The sequence below is a fragment of the Capsicum annuum genome, chromosome 7, assembly GCF_002878395.1.
Source record: "Capsicum annuum cultivar UCD-10X-F1 chromosome 7, UCD10Xv1.1, whole genome shotgun sequence".
Classification (NCBI taxonomy): domain Eukaryota; kingdom Viridiplantae; phylum Streptophyta; class Magnoliopsida; order Solanales; family Solanaceae; genus Capsicum; species Capsicum annuum.
In genome coordinates, this window is record NC_061117.1 from 69,252,478 (window position 1) to 69,267,366 (window position 14,889).

At 35.7% G+C, this 14,889-nt stretch overlaps 1 long non-coding RNA gene across 6 annotated transcripts in view; it reads right to left on the reverse strand.

Moving 5' to 3' along the window:
• The window catches only part of LOC107877976, a 26,365-nt gene extending 12,157 nt beyond the window's left edge, over positions 1 to 14,208 (reverse strand). The window contains exons 1-3 of one of the 6 annotated variants that reach the window (XR_007042772.1): positions 10,815 to 14,195; positions 9,636 to 10,732; positions 1,908 to 1,963 (exon numbers count right to left, since the gene is read on the reverse strand). This is a non-coding gene — a long non-coding RNA (uncharacterized LOC107877976). Of the gene's footprint in view, positions 1 to 1,907; positions 1,964 to 5,616; positions 8,174 to 9,501; positions 10,733 to 10,814 lie in introns of those variants that run through there. The other 5 variants (XR_007042770.1, XR_001676661.2, XR_007042773.1 and 2 more) reach the window with 5 other exon arrangements.
• Positions 14,209 to 14,889: the final 681 nt, after the last annotated feature.

Consider the following 14,889-nt stretch of genomic DNA (forward strand, 5'->3'; position numbering starts at 1 on the left):
CCCCCCCCCCCCCCCCCTCCTTAAATTGATTTACACCTATGTGTATACGTATGATATTGAAGATTTGATTAAGAGCATTATTATTGAAATCCCTCTCTTTGATGATTTAGAGTTTGTGAATTTGTTGAGAAGAATTTGAGATACATATGTAATGTTATGAAAGTGATCTTTTCAATAATAAAACATTTATCATGATTTTTAATGATGATGGGAGGGAGTTCCTTAAAATAATTATCTTCTTGTTTAAAGAGGAAGAATTGCATATGATTTGAGGATTTGACATGACCACCACATGTTTGTTGAAATGATAAGAGAGAGGGTCTTTACATATTTTGATATATGTTTTGAAGTATGATTTTGCTCGACTATTGTTTAATAATATGGTGGTCCAAACTTTATGTATTGAAAGAAGTAATGATAATATGCTATAGATAGCTTGGAGATGTGACTTGCAAGTCAGTGGTATGACGATACCACAAGTATATATGCCATAATAGAGTATGATTTTAGATGTTGTTCTCAAAGAATGCATGTTTTCAAAGAGTTAAAAATGGACTCAAACAGAGTTAGATGGTTACCCGAAGAAAGTAGGAGTTGAAAGACTCTATGCTAGAAACCGTGATTTGCCGACACAGGATTATGGTATCATGCTTTGTGATCTTGTGTACCTTGATTCATGTCGTCCCAAATTAGGACTATGGTTAGGAGCCCTACTTTGTGATCTTGTGCACTACCATGACATGTTGACTTGATTAGGGATTTTGGCACCCTGCTGTGTGATCTTGTGTGTCCCCCTTATAGATACTCCAATCCTTGCAACAAACTTGGATTGGGGGCTTGGCCGTCGAGTTAAGGGCGGATTCCATATAGCCCGTAGAATTACAGATTGTAGGGTGTACCATCTAGCTAAAAAGTAAGACAAAGAGTGAGTCATGGTTTCAAAGAAATGTTTCAAAGTCTTTAAAACGTACCCATGTGTTTTTATATATTATATGTAAAATATTTTATGAATTGCTCTCACTTATGTTGTATATAAATACATTATTTTGAATTTTCTCTGCGTATCAGTACATTTGTATTGACCCCCCTTCCTCCCAGGGTCTAAATCTTAGTTTAGAGGTCCTGCTAGGCCGTAGAGTTTTCAGACAATAGTGATGTGTGCAGTTGGCGAGCCTTCTTTATTCAAGAAGGCCTATGTCTTTCCGGGTATGTTATTTATTTTGGTTTAGGTCTACTGGGAGCCTTGTCCCAGTTTTAAACAGTTGTCATTTTCAGATATAGTAAAGATTTCATAGACTAGTTCAGATGTTGTGTAGTTGATATTGGATTCCATTTTTCACAGTTTAAGTGAACTCAGAATATGACCATGTTTCCGTAATGATATGTAATTCCGCATCTTCTATTATAATTTATGAATGTTGTGCATGATTACCAGAGAGAGAAGGGCGTCCGAGCCTTCATGGTTCGGGATGCTCGTCACGGCCAGGGCCCCGGTTCGGGTCGTGACACAGCTTTAGGGAAAAGAATCTATCTAAGAATGCAGTAGCAAACTCCTCCTACTCAATAGGCCCTACGTCTACAACCCTCTCTGATTTCCACTATTTGAACCAAGTGTGAGTAACATCCTGCAACTAATATGCAACTAGCTCCGTACTCTCACTAGAAGTAACCCCTATGATATCCGTAACCTTTTGAACCTGATTGATGAATTCTCGAGGGTCCTCATCTGACTTAGACTCGAGAAAGGATGAAGGATTCATTCGGGTGATGTCCAGATCCTAGCTGCAGCTGAATTGGCCACTGGGTTGGCCGGAACGATAGTTGGTCATTCATTCTGAGCAGCAACTAACTGAGCAAGAGTAATGAATGCAGCTCTGAACTCTGCATGAGAGACATGTTCGCCCAAAGGATCTTCAGACTAAGGAGCTGGCTGATTCCCGTTTCTTCTTTTAGGAGGCATGTTCTGTAGAAGAAAGGGAGAAACGGATTAGACTGAGAGATTGACTCGAGATTATGCTCACTGGCACGACATGAATACTGAAAGAAGGGAAATTGTTCCTAAAACATCTTATAACCTCCTGCACATAAATGTGGCGCGCAACACACCCATGTACAAGACTCTACTAGATGTGACTTTCAGACTTCCTAGGACTCTATTGAACCTTAAGCTCTGATACCAAGTTTGTAACGCCCAAAATCTGGCACCCGAAATGCTACACGGTGCTCATGACCCCGAAGGACCACAAGCTAACCCATGACTGATATCTGTACCTGAACACTGCATAATATACTATATAAATGCGGAAATAAAGGCTGTAAGGCCATAAGGTTCAAAACTGATAAAATAATCTCTGAATGATATAGTATCACAATTTCAAACGAAACCTGAAATAAACTGTCTGAACATGCTAGTCTGAAAAACGTCTAACTGTACTTTCTGAATAAGGATTTGATGGGACATGTCCCCATCTAACTCTAACTAATAAATTAATTAATGAGATAATAAAGTAATGGTCATGTCCTCGAAGGATGAAGGATGAGGACTCACCGCTAACTATGACTGCGGAGACTGGAATGCTACTGATGATCTAGAGCTCGGGCTTCTGAATCAATGGTATAAAACACCATAGCGCAAATGCGTTAGTACATTTGAATGTACTGGTATGCATGTGATGTAGGCAGAATGCAAAAGGGTTCACATGCATGAATTATACTAACTGACTGCATAACATGAACGTAAGAATACATGCATGACTACATAATAACTATAACTGAGTTCGTGATAACATGATTACTGAGTCTGAGTACTGATAACATGAGATACCGATATCTGTGAAACTGAATAACTAATACTGCGTGACTGTCTCTGACAGTTTAGGTTCTGATGGAACTAGCTGAGTTTCGTACTGTTCTGAGTTGACTGTATCTGACAGTCCTGAATTCTGTAGAACTATCTGAGTTTTATTACTGAGACTGAATGATTGTATCTGACAGTCCTAATTCTATACTGAAACTGTGAGAAGTAATAATCTAACCAACATGCCCCTAATACGCCATTATGGCTGAGTTGGGGTCCAATCTGTAACCCCAATTAGGAGGGTGTCAATACCGCGTGACTGGTAAGGACAATCTGTGAGTAACCCTCATATAATAGGTAACTCTAGTGAGAACGGTGGGAACCCTCATATAACAGGTTAATCCATCTCAGCTGCCCTCATAAAACAGGCTATGATGTCTCAACCTACACCGGCTACGTAGTTCTGGAATGCAAGGATTACTTCTAAGAATCACACCCTCATATAGCAGGTGGGTTTCCATTCTTGGGTTCGCTTGGTGCTAATTTCTACTCCCATCTGGATAGACACAGAACATGATTAACTGAACTGACTGGACTGAGTTAACTGAGTTCCATTGACTGATGGAATACTACTGAGGTTGCTAAATTTCTGAGGTTTCTGAGATTACTAAGTTTACTGAATTTTCCTGAGTCACATGACTGATTGAATTTCTATGAACATGGCTCGACTGAGAGTATCTTGAAAACATGACACTGGCTCTAGGCACACAGCTAATTGTCAGGTACAAGTACCCCCAGGACTCAATAGCATGAAACTGACAAAGCATGACTTTCTTGAATACATGACCAACATCACAATCCATAATACAATAAATTGGAGAATTCATAAAGTACAAGTTCTAAAGCACCACAATGTCCACACATATATCCATAACTCATTAACTAAGACATTTCATCAAACACTTGACATGCATAAACTTGTACATAAATGGGGATTTCATATTATCATACTAGTATGACACTTTTCCTTCCCATAGGCATTTAATCGAACACATGGGGAGCATGCTTTGGTTATACAATCATCAACACATCTAATAATCATGGATACACCAATCAACGTATAAATTTAAGGGTTTATCATGATTATTATGCAAATCATCACATCCTAGGGTCAATCATTGGAATATATGTAATTTCAAACATGAATTAAAACCCCACAACATCATGAACATGAATTTCAATGCAATATAAATCATGAACATTCATAAATACACAAATCTTGGATTTTGAAAAGAGATTCTTGAGCTTTATGGGTTAAAGGGGCCCATGAATCAACATATGACATACCTGGGTTGATGATTTCTTGAAGATTGATGAAGGAAAACTTGAATTCTTGACTTGGAATTAAACACCTAGGGTTTCTTGTTCTTGGGGATTATCTTTGAGAGAAAACCCTAATTTGATATTGTAGATGGACAATGAACTTATGAACCTTGATCTGATATTATTAGGTGTTAAAAAGGGTGGAAAAAGACCCAAATACTCTTTTAAAAATAACTAAACAAACTATACGACGGTGGGTGCAACGGTCCGTCGCTGGGTCGATAGTCTGTCGGTCCTGACCGTCGCACCTGGGTAGAATAGGGGTTCACTGCCTCTGCTGCGACGACTTGGGCGTTGGTCCGTCGCTAGCTCGAAGGTCCATCGACCTGAGCCGTCGCCCTTAGGCAGAAGATGGTCTCACTGCCTCCGCTGCGACGGCTTGGGCGATGGTTCATCACTAGCTCGACGGTCCGTCGGCTATCACCATCGAACTTGGCAGTTTTGACTGCTTTTTGTAAAACGTCCATAATTTCTACCCCGATACCAGATTTGGACGAAATTGATATCGTTGGAAAGCTAATTCAATTTTCCACATGAAAAAAAGTGAAAATCTTAAAAAATTCACGTATATAAAAGTGGATTCATCTTTCAAAGTGAGTTTCTAACATACTTAGGATGATTTCAAGCTAGATAAAAGTACGGGGTATTACAATTTAATACTACAGTCTTAATGCTAAACGTCATGTTTTATGATTATTCAGTGCTGGTGGTTTATGAACACCCGATACCTATGTGGTTTACATGATTTTCATTTTTCAAGTAACAAGTCAGTCAAATCATGATTTTAATATCATATTTAGAACACCATGATCATGTTGAGCATTATCAGTTTATATGTTTATAATTGCCTCAGAATTTGTATGCACTATTATTTTTAGAATACCATGACCTGAGCTTATCAGTTATCAGTTATCAGATATCAGTGCATGCACCAGTTAGTATTTCAATGTCTTTTAGTTGGGAGTAGGATTTAGGATCGAGCGAACCTAGGGATGGGGGCTCATCCGCCAGTTAGGACTGGGTGCTTAGCAGCAGTACCTACGTTCCAGAACTACGTAGCCAGCGTAGAATTATGAGATATCACCCGCTAGTTTAGGACTGACACTTTCTTAGGGATCATCCGCCAGTTAGGACTGACTTCCTAGTCCTTTGGGACATTAGTTTAGTGATTGTGCCAGTTCAGGTTCTACTCTGATGGCAAGGATAGGACAGCCCTCCTCAACATAGGTCAGATGTTGGACTCCATAATAGCTCACATGGTGTATGTCGGTTACATGATAGCTCCCACAATCTCAGTACATTATTCAGTATATATTTAGTTCAGGTTTGCTTGACCAAAGCATACAGATTTACAGTTATTCAGTCATACAGATTTCAGTCTTTCAGTTTATAGATTATTTCAGAAATATACTTACGCTTGGTCTTTCATTCTCAGATATTGTAGTTTTCATGAATTCATGCTCAGTTATCTCATGTTGTTCTGTTAGTCCTTATCTCATATGCATAGTACCCCATAATTTTAGTCCAGTTATCCAGACTAAGTACAGTTCAATTTTACATGATCAATATTCATATATCCACTACTCAGCATACCGATGTTAGTTATCCCTTTACTTAAATTTCAGTTGTTCGGTCACATAAACATCAGTCACTCAGTTAATCAAATCTACTTAGCAAATGTTATGTTGGTTTTGAATGTTTATTTGTTCATGCTCAGTATATTTGTATATTCAGATCCATGAGTTATGTCAGATCCTACCACATAGTTTCAGACGCAGTATTCATATGTCATCCTCAGTATAGCTTCTACAGCATATTCAGCATAATCAGCCCCATAAGAGAATGGCTTACAGCATATATGTTTCTACCGCGTCTTAGCTTACAAAATTATTTTCAGCTCATGATTTATAAAATTCTCTATGATTTACAGTTTTTAAGTATAGTCGTGTTTCAAATGTATATTTCAGCAAATAACTTATATCCTCAATTTTACAGTATATCTCCATATACTCAGTACATTCCAGCGTACTAACCATATATATGCGTTTGTGGATACATCCTTCATAATGTAGGTACCATATGTAGCTCTTACACCAGTGTCAAACAGTTTGTAGCTTTCAGCCAGCAGGTGATAAGTTCTCCTATTTCGAGAACTCCAGATAGTTATAAATCATGTACTATATTTTTTTGGTTTTCTATGTGTATTGATTAGTGGTAGTTGGAGGCATGTCCCAGCTATCTATATTCAGTATAGTAGAGGCTTCATAGATGCCAGTCAGAGTCAGTCATGCAATTTGAGTTCTTTCTTCAGTTGTATCATGATGTAAACTGTATCAGTATTACATTTATTCAGACTTTTCATGATTATGCTTCCACTCAGCAAATTAAGTTTTGTTTTACATATTAAATCAGTTGCTCAACAGTATGCCAGTTCATGGTTTAGATTGGGATCACTTGTGGTTTCAAGCACCGTGTTACGACTAGGGTGTTGTCTTGGGTCGTGATAAAAAGTATGACGTAAACTGGGTACCACGGTTTAAAATAATAGAAATAGGAACTTCATATAAATGATCAACCACATAGATGTAAATCTTAGTCTACCTCTCTGAATGTTATTTAAACCAATGCAAACTGAGCGGATTTGGTCAACCTGTCCATATATCCCAAATACCATCAAACTTCCTCAAAGCCTGAGACAAGTTAACCATAAAAATCCATGGCAATATGCTCCCATTTTCACTCAGCTATATGCATCTTCAGAGTCATGCCACCCGGTCTCTAGTGATCATACCCTACCTATTCGCAATGTAAATACTTGGACACAAACTCCATGTTGTCTCTCTTTATTCCACACCGCTAATAATATTATTTCAAGTCAATACATATTTGTAGCTCCAAAATAAATAGAATACATTAAATTGTGGGCTTCCTCCTTGATCACTCTATTTAAATCATCAATTTAATGAATATAAATTTGATACTTGATCCTCAAAAATCTTTCCTAGTCTAGAATTGTTTCATTAGCTTCGTCACTCAACACATTATTCCGAATCAAACATAGTTTCCTATCTTCAAACTTTCTAGCTTTAATTTGCTCCACTAAAAGTGATTGTGCCTTAATGTATGCAAGAACTCTACTAGGTTTCAAAAATATTAAGTCTCATGAAGCTATTAGCCAAGGTCTGAACATACATAGTCAAAGGCCACTCCTCCACTAGTAATAGATTAAGACTACCATATTCACTATTTTTTACTCAAGACATCCACCACTGCATTAGCCTTGTCCGAGTGATAAAGAGTAGTCATGTCAAAGTTCTTAAGCAAATTCAACCAACTTCGTTGTCTCAAAACTCTTCGTTGCAATCATTACTGAGAAACTCATAATGAACCTATACAGATAATTCCTTAAAATCTTCTAAGAAAATACTATTGTTGTCAAGTCTAAGTCATGAATGAGAAAGTTCTTCATGTGAACTTTTAATTGTGTCAAAGCATAAGTAATAACCTTAACCTTCTACATCACAACATATCAAAGGCCACTCCATAAAGCATCAAAATCCACTATGAAGCATTTACCTTACACATACAAGGCTAGAATAAGAGTCTTAGACAATAAAATATTGAGCTTTTCAAATCTTATCTCACACTCATCAAGCTACTAGAATACCATATTGTTCTTAGTCAATTTGGTCAAGGAAGACCAATAGAAAAGAATTCCTCCATGAACTGTCTGTACTGATCATTCAACCTCATAAAACTTGACTTATTGGTAGGTCAAGTAGGCTAGACGAATTCCTAGCTACTTCAATCTCTACCGGATTATCATAATACCATCACTGAACACCACATGTTTCAAAAATGCTATAGAACTGAGCCAAAACTTATATTTCAAAATTGTAGCACACAACTGCTCATCCTTAGTTTTGTATCTCAAACTCCTTAACTAAATCGACCACCTTTTGAAAGAAGTCCCAGACGCTGCCTTCTCATAAGCTACTAAACAGATAGGATAGATTAGTCCCTTTATAAACTAGTGAATCCTTTCAGTCTCGTAGGACAAAAGTATTTAAAGCATGATGAAACTATGAATTCAAAAAGTCCAAGTAGTAGACTTGGTGGTGTATGTATATATTTAATTAACAAATAAATGCAATATCGTTAAGGAAAACCTGTACAGTGGCTAAAGTCTTATCAATTCATAGATAATTCATCGTGTCCATTATCTATATACTCTACTCCTTCCGATCTAATTTTCTTTGAATCACTTTCCTTTTTAGTCACTTTAATTCTAACTTTTCACGTAATATGTTCTAGACCATGAAACTAAAAACTAAACTTTCCACATAATATTTTCTACACCACAAAACTAAAAACTATTTTTGTACATTCTTAGCCATCCTTTGGTTTGAGACCAAAATATTCAAAATCATGCTTCTATTTTACTTAAAAGTCATATGTCAAGTCACCTATCCTTTGGTTTGAGACCTTACAACAAAGATGACCCAAAAAAAAGAACTTTCCTTTTATGGGTGATTGCATAGTTGTAAAGAACATCCACTGCCATGCTTTCTAAGTATATTACTTACACAGTATGTCTCATTGTGTAAATAGAATTGTTAATGAATTTGAAATAGTACAACTATGGAACTCCGAATATCCTTCAAACTAATTGTTACAACTCAAAGTTATGGAGAATTTAAGCAACAAAATAGAAACAGAATATGAATAAACATGACATATTGTCCATCCAACTTGTTCGTTGAATGAATTACTGTTGCATCGTACATGGAAGTTATAAGCTACCCACAATATTCTCTTGCTATACTTGAGGTGTTCTAAGCATTTAATGTCAATCAAATTTGGCTACGGGTGAAGCAAAAAGTATTCTTTGCTTTATAATTGGTTTGTATCCTATCAAGAGAGGAAAAGTTACTGCATCTTACTTGATTTACTACTTCTGAGACATATCAAAAAGAGAAAAGATTGATTGCCCTTGTTTTGTATTCCATGAGTCTTTTTAGAGCTTTTACAAAAATTACAATTATTAAAAAGGAGAACACAAAAAGACATAGCAAAATAGACAGTATAGTCCGACAAAGTGGTGTCTGAGAGAACAGAGTGTAAGCAGACCTTACCTCTATCTTGAAACGTAGAAAGGGTATTTCTGATAGACTCTCAACTCAGGGAAAAAGCAATCCAAAACATTACAGAATTCAAATTCACAGGAGATCAATCTTAAATAAGTTACAATAAGCTATGCAAATACTATATTGTAAAATGTAATTCGACAGAAACTTACCAGTTTACATTGCTACATCAGAAACACCCAAAAAATTATATTTGCTAAAGATGATATTCTTTTAGAAAAACAAAAACAAAAATTCAGATATATGTCATCTAATTCTATTAAAACAATAGTACACATCTACATAGCGATAATAGAAATTGAACAAACCTCTTTTCATAAGTCAGCGTCCTTTGGTCTAGGCTTCTTTCCATATCCCTGTGGTGTAAATGGAGTGGACTATATGATTCCCCCAAGTCAATCATGAACAGTCTATCTACCTCTTCCTCTGAGTAGCTAAAAGCTTGTGGGAATTGAAAAATGTAGGAATCGACTTATTTTGTGTTAATACGACTTTGAGGGACGTCTTCTATTTCCCTAAAACATTAGTAGTACAAGTTTCATGCCAAAACCTGCTTCCAGCTCCAGATTTCTATCAAGCAAAAAACTTGGAAGAGAAAAAGGGTTCAAACATAGATTAAAATGCTCAACACTAAATGATGTCTATGTGAAAACTGTTTCATATTTAGAATGAAAACAACCCATACAGAATGCTCTTCAGTTAGATTTTCTCTTTAGCTAAGTCATAAGTAAAGCTCCCTCCACTAAAAAAGGATTTATAAAAAGAAGATGATAATTAATGTGACATTAAAATTTCAGCCAAATGAAAATGTGTTGTCTGCATCAAGCCTAGGAACAGTAATTCACCCCAAGTACTTCCATCGTCCAGTGTTATCGAAAGAAAAAATCTCTAAGGTCCTTTGAGGCTTTAAGCACAAAGCGCAAATAAAGTGTGGGTTATAACGAAGAAGGTGCAAAGGGAAAGAAGTACAAATATATGTATAGTTCAAGACTGATAATTGAAAAAGAATTGCAATAAATGGAATATCAATTGTTTAGTGCTTCATTGTTGAGGAAAAGAATGCATTTGAACCTTATTAATGACACTAAAGATGCACATTAAGCAGGCAAAACACTCAACACGTCGCAGCGTAGATTTATAGTCATTAGGACCTCCTAAATTGATCTACTAAATTTATCGCCGTAGGAGGTGACTTAAGTTCAAAACAAAATATACTTTACGCAAAAAATCAAACCAAAGGGCCACCTCAAAATGTCACTTTACGCATACTACACCTTCAACGCAATAACTGTCCATAGAAGCTGCTTACAGTTTGGACAATCAAATGGCTTTCTATCTGTTGAGCATTTTTTTCGTTTGCAGCATCTGATACTGACATTGCCGTCTCAACGTTGAAAACTCCAACCTGTCAAGCAGAACAAAATTATACCTATATTTAGTGCACTTCATGAGTAAACTGAGCAGGTGCAAATAACTCTAAAACTTACTGAAGTTTGTGAGGTCATTTCTGCAATGGACGTAACTTCATGAGAGTCAGGAGCAATGATGAGAGGGGTTGATGATGCCGAGAAGCTATGTATAAAAGGTTTAAATTGGCACATGACTCAAAAGATGAAGCAGCGTACAATAAGATATCACTCCAGCTATTGAGAAAGATCTGATGAACCTAAAGGAAGTAAAACAACCAAAATAAAGCTAATTGTAACGGGCATAAAACTCCAAAAAAATCATTTCCAACTGATCCACAAAAAGACTTCTCTCGAGTTCCTGGATAATAGCGGGAGCAAAGTTACCCAACCTTTCACGAGGTAAATATAGATGAAACCAAATATTAATTTGTACCTAAGTGTAAAGAGTCAATAATAAGCAAAACACGAAGAAATATGTATAATATGTGCACTAGCTATAAGTATATAAGACCACTTATACTTCAAGCATTATAAATATATGAACTACAAATACATATTTTGCTATTAGGTTCTCTCCACTTTAACCTGGCCTCTAGTACTCAGTAATATCCTTCAACCAAAATATCCATCACGGCCGCAACCTAACTGTCTTGTTGGTGATACCTCGTTGTCTCGTTGACATTCTCCAGTCCTATAAGATCAACTTACTGTATAGATTATCAGTATTTGTGAATTAAAAAGTAACACAAATTTATTGCTTAGCAAAAGAAAATAACATGCAAGTCTCCTAACTGAGCTTATGAAACTTTAAGAAGTGAATCTATCCAGAACATACTAAATTCTTATAGCACCTCTTGTTATCAGTATCTCCAACGTAAACGATCTCTGAGGGATGACATTCAGATTTAATACCTGAGTGTGAGCCAACATACCACACAAGCATACTTATTCAGTTGAGTGTGAGCCACCATACCACACAAGCATACTTATTTAGTTTCTGGATTCCACATTATTTCTGTCATGGCCCATATTATTGTTGTTCCTGAAGTTTCTGTTCCCGCATAAAATAAGTCTTACAATTCATTATTAAGTTAAGAAGAAATAATATAAATAGCCACGCATCCATCCATTGACTTAATCTAAAAATAGCTGACAAAGGTATAATATGTTATAACATAAATTAATGTGTAATTCCATAGAAAAAACATTGCTTCTGTTTGGAAAATCTTCTCGTAATATGATTAGAGTTAGAAGATGGACATATAAGGCTTTTGGACTTTGACCTGTCACTTTGTTGTTCTTTTAGCCCAACGCTGGTCGAGACATCTCCCCTAGAGTCTGAGCCTCTCAGGAAGAACTCTGGTTACTGTGTCCATCCCGCATGCATTGAACCTTCCTGCATTCAACCATCATGTGTCGTTTCTACGATATGCTATCTCTCCGCCTATTTCCCAGTAAGTCCAAGAAGGATCGGAAACCCAAAAATGACATAGGTAACAAAGTTACTCCATTACCAGAACTCATGGCAGAACCAACAAGTGCTCGCTCTATGTCATTTGTGGGAACTCATGAATACTTGGCACCAGAGATTATCAAAGGTGAAGGTCATGGAAGTGCAGTAGATTGGTGGACTTTTGGGATCTTTCTTTATGAGCTCTTGTTTGGTAACACCCCATTTAAAGGATCTGGTAATCGAGCTACATCATTCAATGTAGTCGAACAACCTCTTAGATTTCCAGAATCACCAGTTGTTAGTTTTGCAGTAAGGGATCTGATTAGGAATTTACTCATAAAAGAATCACAGAATAGATTGTGATACAAAAGAGGGGGAACTGAGATAAAACAACACCCATTCTTTGAAGGGGTTAATTCGGCACTAATACTTTGTGCTAGCCCTCCCGATGTCCCTAAACCTGTTGAATTCGAGAGAGTACCAATGCCTGCACCATCTACAAATCAAAAGACTGTTCCGAAAGCAGTAGCTCTCAGTTAAAAGAGCTCTGATAACTACCTCGAAATGTGATACAAATAATAAAAAGATGACAGTGAAAACTTATGTTGAGTTTTAAGCTTAAATGCCGTTACTAATTTCACTACAACATCAAAAAACTTTCACCAATTCTTCCTCTAAAAAGCACCTAGAAGTTGAAAAATCTCACAGGAAAAATCAACTTGAAGCAGGAGTCTCAAACATTCAAAAATTTATCCTTTTTTTGTTGTTGTTGTTGGAAAACTACTAATATTATACCGGAAAATTATCTTACTGATTTTGAAAAGCTTTAAGTTAAATCTTGTTCTTCTTGTCGAACAAAAAGTTAGACACATAGTAGTAATGCTGTTGTGGAATTACACATGCAAGTCAATGAAATACAATGAAAAAGAGCAAAAAAAGTTAGATAATTCTAAAAACACTTAACTGGTAGCCCTTTCTCCACAGTGGGACAAAACATTTAGACAAAAAGCACATAATTACAGTAAGCGAACGAAAACCCCATACTTCAATTTTATTAGGCTGTAACATCTTTCAAAATGACCAACTTTTGGGACTAATTTCTCTCGGCGACAAACAAGTCTTGTTTTCACTGAGGAATTTCGTCAAACGTGTTGATCGCTAAATTAAAAACAATTTTCTTCTCAACATATTTTTTGTATCTTAATTAAAGTTTTACAAATTAAAAAATAAAAAGCATTTGATAATACACAAGCAACTTATAGCTGATATAACTGATGAAGTTACAACAAACAATAACAATTTGTTAAAAATTCTGCATTCCATCTTTGAACTTCCCCGTTACCAAAGATAAAAGCATGCATGCACATACCCAGAGGCGGACTAACTTATCACCAAGTGGGTTCAATATATAAAAAGGACTGCTTAAAAGTTAAAGTGCTGCAATCCAGGTTCACTTGCGACCTGAGCTTTCGAATTTGGACCCGCTGCCACTAGGCTAGCAGCTTAACTTGTTCAAAGGATTGCCTAAAAATTTTATAAAATGACTGCTACAATCCAGGTTTGAACTCGCGACGCGGGCATCCAAATTTGAACCCGCTTCCACTGGGCTGGCAACTTATTTAGTTTGAAGTGGGTTCAAATTTAAATATATACTGTTGGACTGATTATATATACAGATATATACGGTATAATTTTTCGACGAAGTGGGTTCATATGAACTCACTTGAACCATACTAGGTCCGCCCCTGCACATACCAATTAGGGACAGAATCAGAGAAATATGTAAATCTAGAATAGAAGGTACCTTAGTAGTTAGCCAGTGACATGGCTGAAGATCATCTATGGATGATGACATGCCCCCCAAAAATTAAAAGATAATACTCCATTATTTCCTACGTCAAGAACTCTAAAATGCCGATGTCGTCTCCACCACAGCCTCAATTTGTATTGACACAACAAAGCAACACTATGTTTTTCTTCAAGTTGGGTGAGGAAAAAAAAATAGGAAAAAGGGCAAAAGTAGAAAAAAGAAACAAATAAAATAAGACCTTAGAAATATTGTTTGAACTTTTTGTCATTCATTAAAAGTTTCTGCTTTAGAAAAAATCTTCTTTTCACAATTTTTTCCTAATATTTAATAGTTAAAAATTAATAAAATATATTTATGATCAAATCTTTCCTTATTAGAAGTCATCCAAATTAGTGATTTTTCCAAATATTTAAGTGTTGAAAATCAATTAAATATATTTATGACAAAATTCCTTCTTATTAGAAATCATCAGAATTAATGACAACTAATATTTTTTTTCATTAGTTTAAGAATTCTAAATAAACTAAATTTGATTTTAAGAATATTTGTAAAATTTAGAAATAAATATAAAAATGTTAGAATAAGAAAAATTTAAGGAGTACCAAATTTTAAAAAGTTTTAAGTATGCAATAAAAATGTAATTAATGATTTTGTAAAAAACTGACTTTAAAAATAAGAAAAGATTTTAAATATAAAAAAAAATAATCGTACCACAAATATGGTTCAAATCGATGCGTCTCTCTTAACCTCTAGCAATAAAGAAAAGAAATACTGCATTACAAATGTAAAAGTGATGATCGATCAACCAATTGAAACTTTTAGTGATAAATATATATGTGTTTAAACTAAAATATATGTTTATGTTAGTATTATAATATTAAAATGTGAAG